The sequence below is a fragment of the Bubalus bubalis genome, chromosome 2, assembly GCF_019923935.1.
Source record: "Bubalus bubalis isolate 160015118507 breed Murrah chromosome 2, NDDB_SH_1, whole genome shotgun sequence".
NCBI classification, from domain to species: Eukaryota; Metazoa; Chordata; class Mammalia; order Artiodactyla; family Bovidae; genus Bubalus; species Bubalus bubalis.
In genome coordinates this window covers 77,157,850-77,171,983 of record NC_059158.1, presented here as the reverse complement: position 1 = coordinate 77,171,983, position 14,134 = coordinate 77,157,850, and the positions used below count along the sequence as shown (strand labels likewise).

General features: G+C 39.3%; 1 protein-coding gene across 8 annotated transcripts in view; it reads right to left on the bottom strand.

Moving 5' to 3' along the window:
- The window catches only part of METTL8 (methyltransferase 8, methylcytidine), a 154,936-nt gene extending 140,852 nt beyond the window's left edge, over window positions 1-14,084 (bottom strand). For 7 of the 8 annotated variants that reach the window (XM_044933891.2, XM_044933902.2, XM_044933880.2 and 4 more), the window contains exon 1: window positions 13,825-13,957. The gene's annotated coding sequence lies outside the window, so the exon portion shown is untranslated. Of the gene's footprint in view, window positions 1-13,824 lie in introns of all 8 variants that reach the window. The other variant, XM_044933896.2, reaches the window with a different exon arrangement.
- Window positions 14,085-14,134: the final 50 nt, after the last annotated feature.

The following is a 14,134-nucleotide window of genomic DNA, read 5'->3' as shown; positions in this document are numbered from 1 at the left end:
TTTTACTTAAGCGTATCCTTGATGAAGCAATAAAGACTGTTTTCATGGAACACCATTTTTACTTTGGCATTTTCTCAGAAACAAAGTAAGCCTGTCAAGAAAACAATGGACAGCGTTTGTTGCCACTGAAAAAATTCAAACTTTCAAGCAAAAATTAGAATTTTGTAAACCCTATGTCCACCACTGTGAGCTTAAGAGCTTATTGACCCTTAAAACACTGTTCTTATGAGAATAAAGTATTTTTGATATTGTATAATGAAACGTGTCAACATTTGGAAGACCTGCACAACTCAGGGAACCAGTATTTTCCAGATGGCCAACATATGATGTCACAAAAACATGCAGATCCAAAGTGCAAGGTAGACCATGGATTTTAATGTAACAGAGTATTAAAAAAATGCATGGGTATGATTTCAAATATTATATTGAAATTAACATTTAAAAAACTACCACTTACTGGGATCAGTATAGGATCAAGGGAGATTCTTCACACTTATCTGAATAGACTATTCAAGCACTCCTTTCTTAACTAGAAAATTATAGATCTGTGTGACATCAGATTTTCTTCATATATATCAACCAGAACAACATATCATAACAGACTTAATGCAAAAGCAAATATAAGAATCTAATCATCTTCTTTTAAGCCATACGTTAAGATTTGCAAAAATATAAAACCATGCTACTCTTCTAATTTTTTTCTTTTGAAAAATATAGGTACTTTTAATAAAAAGGGTATTCATGCTAATGTGTAACAGGCTTATTATTGCTATTTTAAAATGACTTAAATATTTACATTTTTCTTAGGTTTAATTTCTAATACAGTAAATAATAATAGCCATGATCCACATAAACAAAAGCTTTTGGAGGTCCTCTATAATTTTTCAGAGTGTCAAGGGGTCCTGTGACCAAAAAACTTGAAAACTACTGCCTTAGATTAATTTAAGTCCACCAATATTTTTAAAATGGTGCAATGGGTTATTCACTATCATTTTGGAAAAGGTGAAATGTTGTGATCAGTAATGTGCAGTAAAAAGCATCCTCAAACATTGTCAGGGAGACTGCACCAAGAGACCTTTCCTGAGGGAACTGTGGCAACGCATGAACATTTTTAAATAAGAAATCTAATAGTCTACTTCTAGAAATATATCTTAAGAATACAATCAGAAGAATATATTAAGGATTTATCACAGCATTATACTGCAAAGTTGCAAACAATCCAAATACTCATCTTTAGAGGGCTGACCTATGTAGTCACTTAAAATGTTGGTAAAAACCTAAATTTGCTGATATAGAAAGAAGTACATGACTTATTAGGTAGGGCTAAAAAGGTACAAAAGAGTACCTATGGTATATCTCTTTAAAAAATTAATATATATATATGTTAATCAATGTGTGTGTGTATATATATATGTATACACACACACACACCAATATATACACATATGTATGCACAGAAAAAGTCTGGAAGAGTTTACAGGAGTTCCCTCTGATTGAAAGGCTCAGGGATATCCTTACATTTTCCTAATGTCTCTAAACATTCTTTTCAAGAAAACTCAAAGTACTTTTATAATCAGAATAAAAAAATATTTTTAAAACCATTAAGTATATACATGGGTTTCTCTCATAGTTCAGTTGGTAAAGAATCTGCCTGCAATGCAGGAGACCCCAGTTAGTTTCCTGGGTCAGGACGATCCTCTGGAGAAAGGATAGGCTACCCACTCCAATATTCTTGGGCTCAGCTGGTAAAGAATCCGCCTGCAATGCAGGAGACCTGGGTTCGATCCCTGGGTTGGGAAGATCCTGAGGAGAAGGGAAAGGCTACCCACTCCATTAATCTGGCCTGGAGAATTCCATGGACTATACAGTCCATGGGGTTGCAAAAAGTCATACACAACTGAGCAACTTTCACTTTCACTTTCAAATATATACATTCTATGTACTATCCACTCTTGGGAAGGAAGAGGAGAAAAGATGATATGGGCAGTGAGGTAACACTAAAAAGTTAACAAATTTTCTGATGGTCACCCATTTCCATGGAGGAAAAAAAGATGCCACAGACTCTGTAAGAGTTTGGTTAGAGGGACCCTGACAGGATGCTGTAGCTGACTGGATTCAGGACCCAAATACCTTAGGGTCAAAGGAGTCCAGGGAAAGGTTACTTTTTAAAACCCCCAACTTGTTAGACCGGGTGAGGCAGATAATTACAGATGCTGAGAAGGTGAGGCAAAGAACCTGGAAAGAGAAGTTTTGAAATGACAAACAGTAGCAGGAGGAGGTGCCAATCAGACAAATAACCCATCTTAGAATGTCAAATTCCAATTATCCAGAAACTTCCTATTCACCAACTAGGGCAGGTACTTCCTACATTGCTGTGTGACATTATGGCGACTGTCTCTTTGCATTCGATAACTGTGTTTCTGATGTGCTAGAACCTTTTCATTTATAGTGCTTGTTAATCATCACACAGATGGCTCCAGTCAGGTCTGCCCAGCCTAGCTTCTGGGAAAGCTCGTGCACCCTCTGCTGGTCAGCTCCACATCAGGACAAGAAGGTCTCTATCTGTAGGAGACGACTTCCTAAATCACAGGAACACACTTGTGTTCTCTACATAGCCAATTTCAGCGAAGAGTTTGGAAATCATATCCTCAAACAGCCACCTTAAAGAGACAACTCCAGATTAAAATAATGCCTTCCTTTGTTAGACCAAAGAAAAACATAAAAACTAAAGTCCTGTGAGAAAATATACCATCTAAAGCATTTTAAAATCAAATGATTTCAGTTTATTACATAATAAGTAAAGGTATATAGATGACCGCCAACACTTAATATGACTATCAAGCTCCATTAGAGTTGAACTTTGGTTGAAAACCTGAGATTATTATAACAAATAATACTTGTACAGGTTTTACAACTTACAGAAGCTCTCACATTCATTTTCACACCTAATCCTTACAACAATTCTATAAGCTAGGGAGGAAGGCAGGACGCATTCCTGTTATCACTGTTTTACAGATGGGACCAGAGGCTCAAAGGGATTAATGAGCTGCCTTGATCACACAGCTACAAGAACCCACACTCCAAGTTGGTCTCCTGATTCCAAATTCTATGTTCTACTCAAAATTCTATTCTACCTGAACTGCTGATCTACATGGGGTTTTCTAAAGAGTTGGTATGTATTCTAGGCAGAGAAGTAAAAGGCCTAAAAACATGTTTCTATAATACATTCATTCCATTTTGTTTCAAATATTACCAAAATTTTAGGTGCCGAAGCCTAAATCTAAGGGGTTTGTGCTGTGGGCAGCGCTTTGTAAAGAACACCAGTTTAACAAGGGAAATGGATATTTTAATAAGGAATCGTACCATCTTGATGATTTCCCCCTTACAAACAAAACTATGAATACTGTTTTGTCAGAATGCCAAACTAAAACTCAGTATGCTGATGGATACTCAGTGAAATTCAGCTATAATCAGAAATCCCCCAAAATGAAAAGTAAAGAAGTAATGATATTAATAAATATACTCAAACAATTATATAGTGCTGAATGTGTATGGCATTATTCTAAGTGCTTTACATACATTAACTCATTTAGTCCTCTGAAGAATCTAACAGATGAGTAAACTGAGGCACATAGAGATTAAGTAATTCTAGTTAATTAGGGTAACCAGGTTCACAGAGCTAATGAGTAGTGAGACTGAGATCTGAACCCAGGCAGACTGGTACCTGAGCTCACCTTCTTAATCACTAAAGCAATGCTGCCTCTATTCAGTGGTATCTACCATAGTCCTGTTGCATTTTTAAAGTAAACTTTCAATTTTACAACGGTTTTCGATTTATAGAAAAGTTTCAGATAGTACAAAGAGTTCCCATATAGCTGACACAGTTTCCCCTATTATTAAAATCTTACATTAGTACAGTATATTTGTTACCATTAACAAGTCAATATTAATACATAATTATGAACTTAAGTCCATAACGTATTCAGATTTCCTTCATTTCACCCTAACACCCTTTTTCCCTTCCAGGTTACCATCCACGACACCACGTGACACTTTGTCAGCAGGTCTCCTTAGTCCCCTCTTTGGCTCTAAAAGTTTCTCACACTTTCTTTGTTTTTGAAAACCTTGACAGTTTTGAGAAGTATTGATCAGTTTATCTTTTGAATGCCTCCCAGTTATCTTTAGAAAAACATCAGATGTTTTTCCTCATGATTAGACTGAGGTTATGGGCACGAAGAGCCAGACACTTACTGAGCGACTTCACTTTCACTTTCATGCATTGGAGAAGGAAATGGCAACCCACTCCTCTGTTCTTACCTGGAGAATCCCAGGGACAGAGGAGCCCGGTGGGCTGCCATCTATGGGGTCGCACAGAGTCGGACATGACTGAAGCGACAGCAGCAGCAGCATGGGCTTTAGGGAGGAAAAACTGTCCTTCTTATCACATCATATCAAGGGTACATGATATGAACATGACTTACCACTGCTGATGTTAACCTTGATAAAGTGGTGAGTTAGTGACTGGCAGGTTTCTACTGTAAAGTTACTTCCCCCACTTTCCATACCATACTCTTAGGCAGGAAGTTACTATGCACAGCCAACCTTTGAGGAGGAGAGAGTTATGCTCCACCTTCTTAAGGGTGGAGTGTCTACATAAGTTATTTGGAAATTTTTTGCACAGATTTGTTTCTTCTTCCCCATTTATTTAATTCAACCACTTGTTTATATCAGTATGGACTCACAGATATTTACTTTTAAACTTTGGGTTATAACCCAATACTATTTAATTTTGTTGTTCAAACTTTCCTGCTGTGGCCATTAAAACCCTCTTTCAATTGCCTCCTATATCCTTTTGACACATTCTCATCAGTGTGTTTTTGAGCATCTCCTTACTTTCTGGCACTACAAGATGCTGCAGACTCCTGCATACTCCTTGACCCAGTCCTAGAATCAGCCCTTTCTCTACAGAGTGTTTGTCCCTTTTATTGGAGAATGGTCTGGGCGCTGGGTGTGCTCTTTGCTCTTAAGCTGTCCTCACTTCTGGGCCCTCTCAACTGACAAAGCAAGGAAATATATGTGTGTATATCACACCATGCATATGCAAATATCTTTATCTACAAATGTTTCCATATATATCCATCTGTATCTACAGTTAAGCTAAACTAGAGCTTATACTTATGTCTCCGACTCTAATCCATTACCACCTGATCATACTAGCCTTCCACTCTTGGTTGTCTCTAATCGCCCACACCAACAGTATGAAATCTGGCTGCCATCATCCACCAATTACTAACTGTTCAATTCCAGTACACATGTGAACAGAATTATTAACCCATATCAGTGGGAAACTTTTATCGACTTAGAGGACAGTACTACTAGAGGACAGTTCCTAGTGCTTTTAGTCTCACAGTCTCAAAGTCACTTAGGTCAGCACCTTTCCCGGACCTTTCAGCGAGGTCACTGCATACTTTTGTAATACAGTTAGATTCTTTTGTCTCAATCTGCATTATATCCTGGAACCCCCTCATCCTCTTGTTTTTAAAATTTTGCATACATTAAACTTTACTCTTTGTGCTGTAAAACTATGTTGTTGTTGCTGTTTAATTGCTAAGTCATGTCCGACTCTTTTGTGATCCTATGGACTGCAGCCTGCCAGGCTCCTCTGTCCGTGGAATTCTCCAGGCAAGAACACTGGAGTAGGTAGCCATTTCCCTCTCTAAGAGATCTTTCCAACCCAGGGATCGAACCTGCATCTCCTGCAGTGGTAAGTGTATTCAGTAATGCTGAGCTACCAGGGAAGCCCACTGTTAAGCTATATGAGTTTTACTAAATGCATAGTGTGGGACTTCCCTGGCAGTTCACTAGTTAAGACTCCACACTCCCACTGCAGGGGGCACAGGTTCAATTCCTAGTCGAGGAACTAAGATCCTGCCAGCCATGTGCAGCACAACTGGAAAAAAAGAAACACATAGTGTTATGTATCCACCATTACAGTACCATAAGAAATCTCCACCCTAAAAAAATCCTCTGCTACTTAATCAAAACTTTCTCCTTCCTAAACTCTCCACAACGTGTTCATGTTTATAAATTTATGCGATTCTCATTTCAATCCTGTTTCCATTTAGCAGATGATTGAAGGAAATTCAGAGAGAGTAAGTGGCTTGGTCAAGCTTGCAGCAACTGATGCTGCTGGTGCTGCAACTCGTGCCTTCTGACCCTTCTGTGAGGCTTTCTACCGTACAACTCTACGTCCTTGTTTTCAGCAAGGAGGGGCATGATTATGCACAGAGACGAGAAGAGAAGACTGAAACGGTGGTAGGTGATCGCATTTCACATTAATGGAAGCTTTTTACACTAAAGATATGAGGAAGTGGAATTCTAGTTCTGGTAATTTGGTGAACCTGATACCTCCAAAATCTTTCTGCTATAAAATATTCCTAAAAGGCTAGACAAGTACTTTAAATACACCAGTAAACCAGCTAGATAGAAAGAGAAACCCTCAGAGCCAGCAAAGGTCCAAGGAGCCGAGCAAGTAATGAAGCCAGTAGTTGCCCAACTCCCAGTTTCTAAAAAACAAAATACATCACAAACACTTATCTAAACCCAAGTTTGGTTTGACATTAGAAAATATATTCATGTAATTATCACATTATGAGACTAAAAGAAAAAACTATATCATCACCTCAGCAGTTACAGAAAAAGTTTTTGACAAAATTCAATACGCATTCATATTTTTAAAAAAATGAACAAGACTTTTAGCAAATATGGAATGGATGAGAATTTCATTAACCTAACAAAAGGCACCTATCAAAACCCTATGATATCATCCTTAGTGGTGAAATATTAGAAGTATTCCATTTATAAACATGAATAAGACAAGGAGGTCCACTATCACTGGTTCTACTCAACACTGAACTGTATGTAGGTCCTGGCCAACACAGCAAAAAAAAAAGAAAAAAAAGAGGAAAGAAGGTAAAAGAATTGAGAAGGAAGTAACAAAACTGTCACAGTTTTCAGAGGACATGATTGGCTATGTAGAAAAATTCCCCAAACCTTACAAATGACAATTATTGCTATTAAAGATAAACATTGGCAAGCAAAAGATCAATATATAAGAACTGCTACTGCTGCTACTGCTAAGTCACTTCAGTCGTGTCCGACTCGGTGTGACCCCATAGACTGCAGCCCACCAGGCTCCCTGGTCCCTGGGATTCTCCAGACAAGAACACTAGAGTGGGTTGCCATGTTGCTAAATATAAGATCAATATACAGACAACTGCATGTTTATATACTACCAAAAATGTAGTTAGAAAATCTAAACTTAAAAATATACCATTTACAACACTGACCAAAAATACACTGTACTTAGAAAGTTGCAAATTATGCAATTCAGTAAAAAAATATTATAAAATTTCATTAGTGAAAGTCACTCAGTGGTGTCCAACTCTTTGTGACCCCATGGACTATACAGTCCAAGCAATTCTCCAGGCCAGAATACTGGAGTAGGTAGCCTTTCCCTTCTCCAGGGGATCTTCCCAACCCAGGGATCGAACCCAGGTCTCCCACATTGTGGGCAGATTCTTTACCAGCTGAGCCACAAGGGAAGCCCAAGAATGTTGGAGTGGGTAGCCTATCCCTTCATCCAGGGGATCGTTCCGACCCAGGAATCAAACAGGGGTATCCTGCACTGCAGGTGGATTCTTTACGAAGTGAGCTAAGACACTAAAAAAGATCCAAATAAATGGAGAGATAAACTGTTTTCAGAGATAGGATAATTTGATATATGGTAAAGATGTCAGTTCTCCTCAAATTGACGGGTGGATTTAATGTCATCCCAACCAAAATTTCAGTAAGGTTTCTGTAGAACTTAAATGGATTTAAAAATGTATATGAAAGGGCAAGTGCAAATGGTAAAAAAAAAAAAAAGAAAAAGAAAAGTAACACCCTCCTAAAGAAAAGCAATAGAGGTCTTGCTCTACTAGCTTGAAAGCCTTATTATAAAAGTGGTCAGGTATTCATTAACCTGGGGATAGAAAAACAGACCAGAAAACAGAGCCTAGAAATTGACTATGAATGTAAACTTGATAAACAGAGTTAGCACTACAGATTTGTAAAGAAATGAGGACCCCCTTCGATAAATAATACTGACAAGTAGTTATCAGTGTTATTAAAAAAAAAAAACAGACAATAAATGGGTGTTAGTTAAGGTGCTTAGTTTTGGGTAATTTGCTACGTAGCAATAGAAAATGAACACCTTTAATGTGTGTACCAAAAGACAGGTTTAAGGTCTAGAGCAGCACTTTTCTAGGAACAAAAAGCCCAAAAGAAACAAAAGCCCAGCCAGTAGAAAATGGATAAATAAACTGTAGAAAATTTACACAATTAAGTACTATATAGTAGTAAAAATAAATGAAATTAACCCACAGGTACTTTGTCAAGTATAATGTTGAAGAAAAAAAAAGACGACCTGTATAAGAGTACATATATGCACTATGATTCAATTTACATGATGCTCAAAAACATTCAAACCTTAATGTTTTATTTATATTAAGAGAAAAGAGGGATCCAAGAACCAGGATTGGCACATAGATGTCAAAATTTTAGGTAATGTTCTGTTTTATTAAGGTTAATGATAGCTATCTAGGTATTCATTTTATTTATTATTTATATGTTATGCCATGTTAGCTATACATATTCTTTTTAATAAGTAAAATGTTTAAAATAAATAGCTTGCAAACTTTACTACCAATCCTTTAAACCTAAATCTTTCTGGATTTTGCATATGAATGAATGTACTACATATTTGTACTACAGTGCAGTACATCATTAAGTGTACATTTAATGATACTACATATCATTAAAATATACAGAGAAAAACAAAAGAACCAAATTTACAGTTAAAAGCCTCAATTAATTTCAAAATAAATTTCCAAAAAAAACTCTCACCAAAACTACACAATTAACCTGCTAACTGGTCTGCTTCACTCTTGCCCTGATGCTGTATGCAACTATCTCTTAAAGGGAATGTCACATCACTCTATAGAGATTTTTTTCCATCACACTGCATGGACCAACAAGCTCTGACCCCTGCCTATTTCTGGCCTGATTTTACTCCTCTCTTCCCACATGCCCCAGCCATAGAACAGATCCTAACATTCTCCAGCATTAATGTCTACAATGCTAATGTGTTAATTTAATAAAATCTTTATTTCCTTCATTGACAGCACATCAACTATTTCCCTGCTTTCCATTTTTTTTGGGGGGGGGGGGAGTTTGAGATGTTTATTTGTGGTTCTGCTTGCTGAAGCTGAAACTCCAATACTCTGGCCACTTGATGTGAAGAACTGACTCACTGGAAAAGACCCTGATGCTGGGAAATACTGAAGGCAGGAGGAGAAGGGGACAACAGAGAATGAGATGGTTGGATGGCATCACCAACTCGATGGACATGAGTTTGAGTAAGCTCTGGGAGTTGGTGATGGACAGGGAAGCCTGGCGTGCTGCAGTCCATGGGGTTGCAAAGACTCGGACACGAATGAATGACTGAACTGAACTGATACTTTTTATTTAGTATCTTTAATATTTTTTTAATACCTTTAATATTCAAATCATCAGAAGTCCTGTCAATTCTGCTTTTAATATGAACATATCCTGAATCAGTTACCTTCTTTCCCTCTCCCCTGCCACTCTAGCTCATTTACCATCGCTTATCTGGGTCAGTGCCACAGCCACCATGTCCCTGTTTCCCTTCTCGTGCCCCTGCAGTCTATTCTCTACACTGTAGCCACAATGATCGCATCAAAACAAATCAGATCATGTTACTTTCCTTCTCTAGAGTGTCCCATGGCTTCCCTTCACCTCAGAATAAAATCCAAAATTCCTTACTCCCGACAAGGCATACTAGCCTTCTGATAGTTTTAGAATAATCCAACGTTGTTATTGCCCTGGGGACCCTGCATTGGAACATCCCTCTGCCTGAACTACTCTAACTTTAGTTCTGTGCAGATTGGCTCATCCTCATTCAAGGCTCAGTTCAAAACTCCACTCTTCAGAAAGGCCTTTCCTGACCATTCTGGGTACAGCAGGGCTCCCAACCACTCACTATCAAGCACATCCCCCTGTTTTATCTTCTTCACAGTACTTTATCAGTACCTGAAAATATTTTAAAAATCTATTTACTGTCTATCTCCCTGGACATGTGAGGATCTTGTTTCCTGATCAGTTAAACCCTATGCCAAAATAGTTCCCAGCACATTGTAGATGAAAATAATTACATTTTGAATGAATGACTTCTTGTGGCCTTGGTTCAAATTTTTTTTTTGTCTCTGAGTAAATGTTTAGGTTTAATAACCAGAGTGCTTTATATATTTATTCTGTTAGCCCTCTTTAAACAAAATATATGAACAAAAAGCATTTTATTAACTTCTGAACTCTTATCTCTTCTTCATCCTTAAAGTATCATGGCAAGGATGGTTAAGTATTCTCAAAGCATCATATAGACACAGAATGAAAAAAAAGAATTAATGCTTCTTCTATGCCCCAAATTAAGAGATCAGATCAGATCAGATCAGTCGCTCAGTCGTGTCCGACTCTTTGCAACCCCATGAATCGCAGCACGCCAGGCCTCCCAGAGAAGTCATCTCCATATCCTAAGCTAGGGGTTTATGCCATTTTACCTTCAACAAGAAAATATCTACTTATAGGGAGAACTGTTAGGGATAAAAGTTTTTTTTTAAGTTATTTCTTCTTATTGGCTGGGTTTCCCCGTTGGCTCAGTGTAAAGAATCTGTCTGCAACGCAGGAGACACAGGTTCGATCCCTGGGTCAGGAAGATCCCTTGGAGAAGAAAATGGCAATCCACTCCAGTATTCTTGCCTGGGAAATCCCATAGACAGAGGAGCCTGGTGGGCCAGTCCATGGGGTTGCAAAAGAGTCAGACACAATTCAGCAAATAAAACAACATTTCTTCTTCTTAATATTGTGGTTTCCTACATTTAAAGAATAAAGACTAAATATAGTTCTATGTTAAAAGTATTTAGTTAATGATAATAGAATCTATACATACATTGTTTTTAGAAGAGTCCATTCATTCAACATGGGCTTCCCTGGTAGCTCAGACGGTAAAGAAACTGCCTGCAGTGTAGAAGATCTGGGTTCGATCCCTGGGTTGGGAAGGTCCCCTGGTGAAGGAAATGGCAACCCACTCCAGTATTCTTGCCTAGAGAATCCCATGGACAGAGCCTGATGGACTACAGTCCATGGGGTCACAAAGAGTGGGACATGACTGAGTGACTAACATTCATCCAACATACATATGCATCCAGAGCACGGGGCCTAAAATGTGGCTAATGCATATGGATGTTGAATGAATGAATGGATCTCTCTAAACAAACGTTGGAAAGACAGACAAACAATTCTAATATAGTGCTACAGCCAGTGAATGCAGAGTAACACAAGAGAAGAGGCAAGGTTATCACTAAGATGGAAGGGTCAGGAAAAGTGTCTGAGAGGAGCTGAGATACCTGACATGAGTCTTGAGATAAATGGATAAGAGGAGAGGAAGGGAGCTCCAGATAAAGAAAAATTTTAATGTAAAGGGACCCTGGCTTGAGCAAGGAGGAAACATGTCAGAACCACAGGAGCAAATGTGAAGGATGGGCAAAGATGAGGCTGAAAATGTGGGCAAAATGCAGATAACAAGTGCCCTGTATACTACACTGAGACTTACAGACTTTGTCCTATAAAGCACCTATACAGATATTGAGGGATTGGTACATGTAGTCTCAAGATGATGAGACTTCCCTAGGGATACTTTTTATTTTCAATTTGATAAAAATCTAAACAAAATTTTTTTGAAAAGGATACTCTGGATCATCCCTTTGATTAATCACTGTCACAATCAAATTTGATTGATTTCAAATCACATTTGCGTTTAGAACTGCACTGGCTAACAAGTGGGACTATTTGTCATTGGCACAGGTTAATGAGAGACACGGAGACTATTTTATGTAAATGGTGTTTGTCAAGTGAAGGTCAAATGAAATCTTAACACAAGGAACAAAGGAAGGTTTTTACAGTGGTTTAAATAAAGAAAAGAGGTGAAGTCACTGGGTAAAGCAATGGCACCCCACTCCAGTACTCTTGCCTGAAAAATCCCATGGACGGAGGAGCCTGGTAGGCTGCAGTCCATGGGGTCACTAAGAGTCGGACACGACTGAGCGACTTCACTTTGACTTTTCACTTCCATGCATTGGAGAAGGAAATGGCAACCCATTCCAGTATTCTTGCCTAGAGAATCCCAAGGATGGGGGAGCCTGATGGGCTGCATCTATGGGGTCGCACAGAGTCAGACACAACTGAGGCAACTTAGCAGTAGCAGCAACAAGGACAGTAAGGACAGGTCTTTCTGTAAGGAATTCATGCCCCCAAGAACAGTGAAGCATGACAGGTCTGACAAACAGTCTCACTGGTAATCAGTGAATAAGCATTCATCAGAGTTTGTTTCATAGTTCATTTAATGTACAACTGTTTGAGCGTTATAGTTGTTCAAAAGATACAACATAAGGAGTTTATATACAGTTTTATATTTGCATATATCTAATGTACTGAACATATTTTAAGTTCACCATAGAAAATCCTAGGTATCTACGTAGGTTTGAGAAATTCTGCTCTGGGTGACTGGAAGCCACTGAAAGACTTAATAGGGAAATGACAGATTTGTGCTTTAGAAAAATCACTCTGGCAGCAGTGTGGAGGGTTGGAATTGGAAGTATTTAAGTAAGGCAGAGAGAAGGCTACATAACATAATAATGTGAAAAAATGGTGAGGTCCTAAATTACTTGGGGTGGGGGGGATATGAAGAGGAGATGGATAACAGAATCAAAAGTACTTGGTTGAAGGTGATGGAAAAGAGGGCAGCTAGGACGACTGTCCCTTGGGTGACTTGTTTGTGAGACCACTGAAAGACAAGCAAATGGGGGTGAAGGGAAAGGAGAAAAAAAAAGATGAATTCAATTCAGCAGTGATTTGAATTTCATTTCAGCCAAAGAAAATCCAGTTATCTTTTCTGGGTCTGTTTTCTCAGTGACAGCTGCATTCATGAATTACCAAATTAACTATTATAGCGCTCTCTAAAAATATACAAAGCACTCCACAGTATGCTGTAAATAAGTCATGAAAAATCAGCAAAAGCCCAGGCCCCAAAGGAAATTTAGCAGGATGGAAATTTAGCAGGGTTAAAAAGTTTCATCCTAAACGCTTAAAAACAGCACGCTCACAGAGTACTGTACTTTTTGCCCTGTCAGTCCGATGCAATCACACCCTAGCCCATGTGTGAACAAGAGGCCACGTGGGAGACGCAAAGGCACCATGCTCAAGGGACTTACGGGCAAAGCAATGGGTCTCGTCTGGGACATGCTTACTGAAAACTTAGTGTGGTGGGAATGGCATATCCTCAGTGACACAGCCCCTGAGGATATGACAGGAAACTTGATTGACCGACCGGGAGGGCCACTCACAGTTATCTTAGAGGAATCAACGTGGAACATCTTAGGCAGTCTAAAAACAATGTAAATATTTCATATTTCATTCCTCAATAAAGAGGAGAGGAAAAAGGCGAGAGGAAGGAAAATGCAGCAATTATCGCAAAACCAGCCTGAGTCTCCACGGGCCACGGAGGGGCGGGCCTCTAGAAAAGAGTAATTCAACTCTACTTTGGTAGTAATGTCAGAATTTTCACCACTAACTCACAATGTTCAAGGACCCAAAATGTTTAACCATCCACAACATCCAACGTTAAGACTGAGGGGAAAGCCGAGGGCGTACCTTTCTTTTTCACAGGACGCTGCCTTGTGGGGAGGGGAGGGGCGGTCGCACACGACACAGACCCCCTCTCGGCACCCAGCCAGGGCTCCCAGAGCGAAAGTCGGGGACTGACAAGCGTGGGGGCACAGGGGCGGCAAGGGACGGACCCCTGAGTGCACGGAGCGAACACGGAACAGAGACCAAGAGGCGGCAGCACAGCGCCCCCACAATCCTCCCCAGGCGTCGCGAACAGAGCCGGAAAGCCACGCCAACCCTACGGCGCAGCCTCCGCCCCGCCTGAAGAGGCGGGGTAAGGTGGGGCCGCGGTGGG